General features: G+C 36.9%; 1 long non-coding RNA gene across 6 annotated transcripts in view; it reads left to right on the plus strand.

Moving 5' to 3' along the window:
- LOC138715530 (uncharacterized) overlaps positions 1 to 5,440 on the plus strand; it is a 63,478-nt gene extending 58,038 nt beyond the window's left edge. For 5 of the 6 annotated variants that reach the window (XR_011336382.1, XR_011336387.1, XR_011336385.1 and 2 more), the window contains one exon: positions 1,213 to 5,440. This is a non-coding gene — a long non-coding RNA (uncharacterized lncRNA). Of the gene's footprint in view, positions 1 to 493; positions 613 to 1,212 lie in introns of all 6 variants that reach the window. The other variant, XR_011336384.1, reaches the window with a different exon arrangement.
- The last annotated feature ends 560 nt before the right edge of the window (positions 5,441 to 6,000 follow it).

Consider the following 6,000-nt stretch of genomic DNA (forward strand, 5'->3'; position numbering starts at 1 on the left):
GACACTGTGAAGTTATATTTGGCCTATGTTTTGTATATAAAATTAATGAAAATTTAAAACTAAAAATGATCCATATGATTTTAGGAAGCACTAAATTAAATTCTAATAATTTTAATAAAATATGTTAACAATATTACGACAAACAAACATAGAAATCAACTGAAGTAGTACAGTACTTAGTTCTAAAACACAAATACTTCTAGAAAATACATGATAGGGGCTGTTTCCTGCAACCTTTATAGTTGGTTGTAGAAGAATGCTGATCAGTTGTTCATATGAAACATAAGACACATCATTTTCATCCATTCTAAAATCTGAGTGTTTTCTCGTCACACACTCTCAAACGCATAATTTTAACTTCACCATCCTCTTCAGCTGCTAAGTAGGACGTCGTTCCAAGATTTCTTATTTTTCTTGAACATTGTATTTGGAACATCTGGATTTGCTTCCAGAAGTTTAATAACAGCCTATTGTTTTTTACTCAGGCTTGTAGGAAACACCTTCTTCACTCTTTCAACTGCCTTACAATCCAAGTGACTGCACACACTTGTAAGAACCAAGCTCAGCCTGTGCTGCTGCTCTCTTCTGCCTTCAGTTTGTTCCTGTCTGCAGGTAAACATTTCCTATCTCTCTCCCTTTCCTTCAGCAAGTAAACTTTGTTGGCTTTACAATTTTCATTCAGTTCCTTTCTCCAATTTTGTTTTGATGTTCTCCACTTTACTCTCTTTTCTGTATTCATCTACGAATAATTAGAAGAAGAAGAAAAACATTTTAAATGTATTATGTTTTGAAGCAAGAACATATATAGGCTATATTTTTAAACTATTCTTATTTGTGAGAATGAGTCTATATGACATGAACACATACAACCACAGAAGTCTCTTATAAAATTCAACTTTATTTAATTTAATTCACTTTTCTATAAGTAATAGTGAATGTAGTTTGATAACCTCAGTCGTACTCTGTAGGACGGGTGTGACAGACATTAACCAGTGCTTTATTATGTCTTAATTCTGAATCAAGCGAAAGTAATATTCAGATTGTATTGATTAGTAACTCAACCTTACTTCTGTAAACGTTTATTTCTTTTATAGTTTGTTGTTAATAAATAAAATAAACTTCAGAGTAATTTTTGAGACAGGTGTGACACACACAACTGTTACAGTACCATTAACATAATTAAAACTCATTATCTACTTCACCTGCTTTTAGAATGAAGTCCTAAAATGAGGAAGAAAACTGCTGCTGTAGATAAGATGGCGCCAGATCAGCTGATTGATGAGGAGAGGGAACAATTCAAGGACTGTCAACATTGATCATTTGAAGTTCAGCATGCGCACACTTCACATTTGTTCATAAAATAAACACATACACAGTGAACTGAGTTGTTGAACTAATTTCTACTGTAAAATATAAGTAACCAGGGTTTATTATTATTAGTCTCCAGAAAGAAATACTGAACTTTAAAAAATAATGTACAGGCTCAGTCTAGCATGGAAACGTACCATACGTATGTAAATAATTATCTTCTAGTGCACTGTTGTAGCCTCCCTCTTGCCAGATTGTTAAGGACTACCAACATAACATGCGAGAGGTTCAGATGAATTAGAGAAATGGTTGGTTTACCTAGTACGGCAATCCTATACATATAGGATATGAGTCCTGTATCAGCAACAGCAGTCTCGCCATGTGATTCACATGCACTGGTTTGGAGGGGATTAACACGTTGTATGAACTTCACATGCACGAGATGTACTGTAGCAGTCCACTACGAGCTACAGGAGGGGAATAAGTTAATGTGGAAACAGCTGCATGGGAAAAAGATGTTGGACACATTCAATAATCTACTTAATCCTTTGGAACACAGGTCCGTACACCAGAGGGGATAAACCAGCACCAAATTCCTCTTCCTCGTATTCTGTTGATTTGTTTTCTTTGGTTCAGGGCAGTGTATCTCAGTGCAGTGAAGGCAAGTTATTTCTTTACTTGTCGACTGACCCTCAACAAATAACGAAAGCCCCTGAATCAAATAATCCCAAAGTTTATGAAAGTAGGGACTCAAACAATTACTGGTTGTTCTGTATGGTTGTGAAACTTGGACTCTCATTTTGAGAGAGGAACAGAGATTATGGGTGTTTGAGAATAAGGTTCTTAGGAAAATATTTGAGGCTAAGAGGAATGAAGTTACAGGAGAATGAAGAAAGTTACACAATACAGAACTGCACGCATTGTATTCTTCACCTGACATAATTAGGAACACTAAATCCAGACTTTTGAGATGGGCAAGGCATGTAGCACGTATGGGCGAATCCAGAAATGCATATAGAGTGTTAGTTGGGAGGCCGGAGGGAAAAAGACCTTTGGGGAGGCCGAGACGGAGATGGGAGGATAATATTAAATTGGATTTGAGGGAGGTGGGATATGATGATAGAGACTGGATTAATCTTGCTCAGGATAGGGACCAATGGCGGGCTTATGTGAGGGCGGCAATGAACCTCCGGGTTCCTTAAAAGCCATATGTAAATAAGTAAGTAAGGGACCCAAATTGCTGTTCTTTTTGGTAACCGCATCTGCATTTCCACATCCCTCCATACAGACTTGTTCCATGCAACAGTTACATCCCTCCTATAACTTGTAGTAGACATATTTGTAACAAGTGTGGGGGGGGAGATACAACAGTACTTTAGTTACATTGTTTATTATGTTCATGTTAACGCTTGTTTAAAACTTAAAATTTTCTTAGTTGAAATGTTAAAAGTGTTATGATTATGAATTTAAAGAGGTACCGGTAATGTACCTTATTCCTCTGATTGAGGTTCTGGCTGATATGTACATCTATTATCAGGAAATACATCTCACTTGACGAATGTGTCAGAGGAAGAACAATTGTCTGCATGCATCTGAAGTCTGACACCTACATCTACGAAAAACTCTTGAAAATTCTTCCACTCCCTCTAAGCTTACAGAACTCATCTTATCATTACAACAAGGAAATGAAACTGTATTCGAGATCAATCATCTGCGTTCAAAGTCTATAAGTTTTAAAAGAGGCGTGTTACAAGGTTCCCCTCTATCACCTGCTTTATACAACTTATCAATCAACTACGTACTCGAGGAATTTCAGAGGAAACGGTGGCAAATGAATATGGATTCCTCTTGTTCCAGCTTCCAAACCTTTAACTGTCTTAGGGTTTGAGGATGACACCGTCATCATAGGGAAAAACAAACCATCTGTATTGGAATTATCAAGAATGGCTATTCAAAATTTCAAAGAGATTGGCTTAGAAGTAAATATGTCTAAATGTATGTGCATTAATATTGTTAAAGGTGAACTCCAAGGTGGATACTTCAGTACAGACAAGGGTGACGCAAAAATGATATCCACCGGTTAGATAATCCAATATTTAGGTGTAAATTATGAAAATGAGATTGCATTTAATCCACTAACAGCTATGCAAACATTACGTCAAAATTTGGAATTACTCGCAGCTTCATCCCTTCTCCAAGCCTATCAGAAGTTCTCTATAGATCTTAAATGCTTCGATTTGCCCTACACTCATCTATCCTATTCAAACTATTCCCCTTCGTCAGATTCCCCAAAAATTTCTAGAAGACTCTGACAAAATGATAAAATGCACTTTAAAGGAAATTTTGCAACTCCCTGTTCCTGACAATGTGGTTTACAGTCCCAGAAAATTTAAAGGCTTGGGACTTTTTAGATCTGAATGGGAAACAATTCTGCAGCAAATTAATGCTTTGAAAACATTATACAAATCAAATAATCCCTATATTCTAAATACCAGAAGCCCAATAGATGAAAGCAAACAGTGCTTAACCAGACTAAATTTAACATACGATGACAGTCTCACTAACTCCCGAGACGGATTTCTTGATTCAAGGAATGTGATGGCTATGCTAAGAGATCTAGAATTTCAGAAATGGAGCACGCTTTCCGCTAATGTTGCGGCTGTACATGCTATTCTGGGAAGATCCATGGACAGTAACTGTTGTCGCCACTGCAGCGAGATAGAAACTCTCGCCCACGTTCTTGGATCTTGCTCCCATGGTGAGACATTACGCAATGCCAGGCATCACAAAATCAGGTCCGCAATTGCTCAAGCTCTTCGCAACAAGGGATATATACCACTTATGAAGAAATCCATGGTCTATCAGAAACAGGAAGCTGTCAGCGTGTTGATAAATTAGCCTTTAACAACACAACAGGCTATATAATAGATCCTACTACCTGCTTTGAATTAAATACAACTCAACTGGAAGATATCAACAATGAGAAGAATCAAATTTATGGTCCAGCTGTTTCTTGTTATTTACATATGTATAAGTTATAAACTATTGAAATTATTGGGTTGTTAGTGGTGCTAGAGGCACGATTACAAAACAATTTATTAATTTCTGCAAAGAATTTAATCTTGAATTCTCTTTGGCCAAGACTGTATCTTTGACAGCTCTAAAATATTCAGTCTATCTTCTGAGAAATCACATATATAAAGTAAATTAATAACACAATAATTCTTCTTCTTCTTTAGTTCTACAGCCGGGTTCCAGCCTTGACCGCCCCAATGATGCTTCTCCATGTCCTTCGATCTAACACCTTTGTTTTCCATCCTCTAACACCTGCTGCTATTACATCCTTTTCTACTTCATCCCGTGTTCCCAGTCATAAACATTTATCATTGCAGGATCGTCTTTAATTAATCTGTCCGACAATAACACAATAATAATAATTATATTTCTCACGAAAACATTTTCATAAAATTGTATGTATTTACTAATACTTGTATATTTGGTATACTTTGTCCTTCAGGGCAACCCCTATTTTAGGGAAACTTTATTTACATACATGTAGCTAGTCGGCGATGTATGCAATATAGGGGGGAAAGGAACTGGCCACTCTATCCCATTATCTCCTCTCCTGGTTGCCTCATAAGTGGTGCCTTCTTGGTATCACTTGTGAGGTTCAGATCTGCCTTCAGACAGTTGACTAAACAACAATGTACCTTATAATGAACGCACTCAAGACCAGCTGCAACAGCAGTAGTTCGAAAGTCACCACACTGGAGTTGAAACGGAGCCTGTCTGTCATAAGGTACATTACCTCTTTGAATTCATAACACTTTTAACGTTTCAACTAGGAAAGTTTTAAGTACTTTAGAATATACAGGTAAGCATCAAATAATTTTTATCTTGGAAGTATTTATGGCTGCAAACTAAAATCATATGTTTATCACTATATACATCTCACAGAAACCAGTGAAGCAAAAGAAAATTGTGCTTTCCTGTGTGTTGCATTTCTGGAGAATCACTGACTGCAGATGTGCGTAAATGCGTTCATATTCTCTATACAAGAAGAAAAAAAACTGTTTTTCGCTGTTAAAATTTACGATAAATTAATACGAGGTGTGCCTATGTTGTTGTTGTTGTTGTTGTTGTTGTTTTCTAATGCAGGCGTTTGACTTGCACTCCAATATTGTCATGGCCAGCCACTGAAGCACAGATTTTGAGGTGTTCCGAATCCATTTCTTGGTTTGAGTTGCACAATGGGCAGTTACGGGACTGATATATTCCAATTCTATGCAGGTGTTTGGCCAAACAATCATGGCCTGTTGCCAATCTAAATGCAGCTACAGACGATTTGCGTGGTAAATCGGGAATTAACTGTGGATTTTGATGCAGATAGTTCCATTTTTTCCCTTGAGATTGTGTTATCAAATTTTGTTTGTTGAAGTCTAAGTATGTAGATTTAATAAATCTCTTCACAGAGTAATACGTAGATTTAGTAACAGGTCTGTAAGTAGCAGTGCTGCCCTTCTTTGCTAAAGCATCCGCATTCTCGTTTCCCAGGATTCCACAATGGGATGGTATCCATTGGAAAACAATTCTTTTATTGAGTGATATTAATTGAGAGAGCATTTTAGTTATTTCTGCTGTTTGAGATGAAGGTGTGTGTCTAGAGACTATTGGTAGAATAGCTGCTTTGGA

The sequence above is a fragment of the Periplaneta americana genome, chromosome 15 (genome assembly GCF_040183065.1).
Source record: "Periplaneta americana isolate PAMFEO1 chromosome 15, P.americana_PAMFEO1_priV1, whole genome shotgun sequence".
Taxonomy (NCBI): domain Eukaryota; kingdom Metazoa; phylum Arthropoda; class Insecta; order Blattodea; family Blattidae; genus Periplaneta; species Periplaneta americana.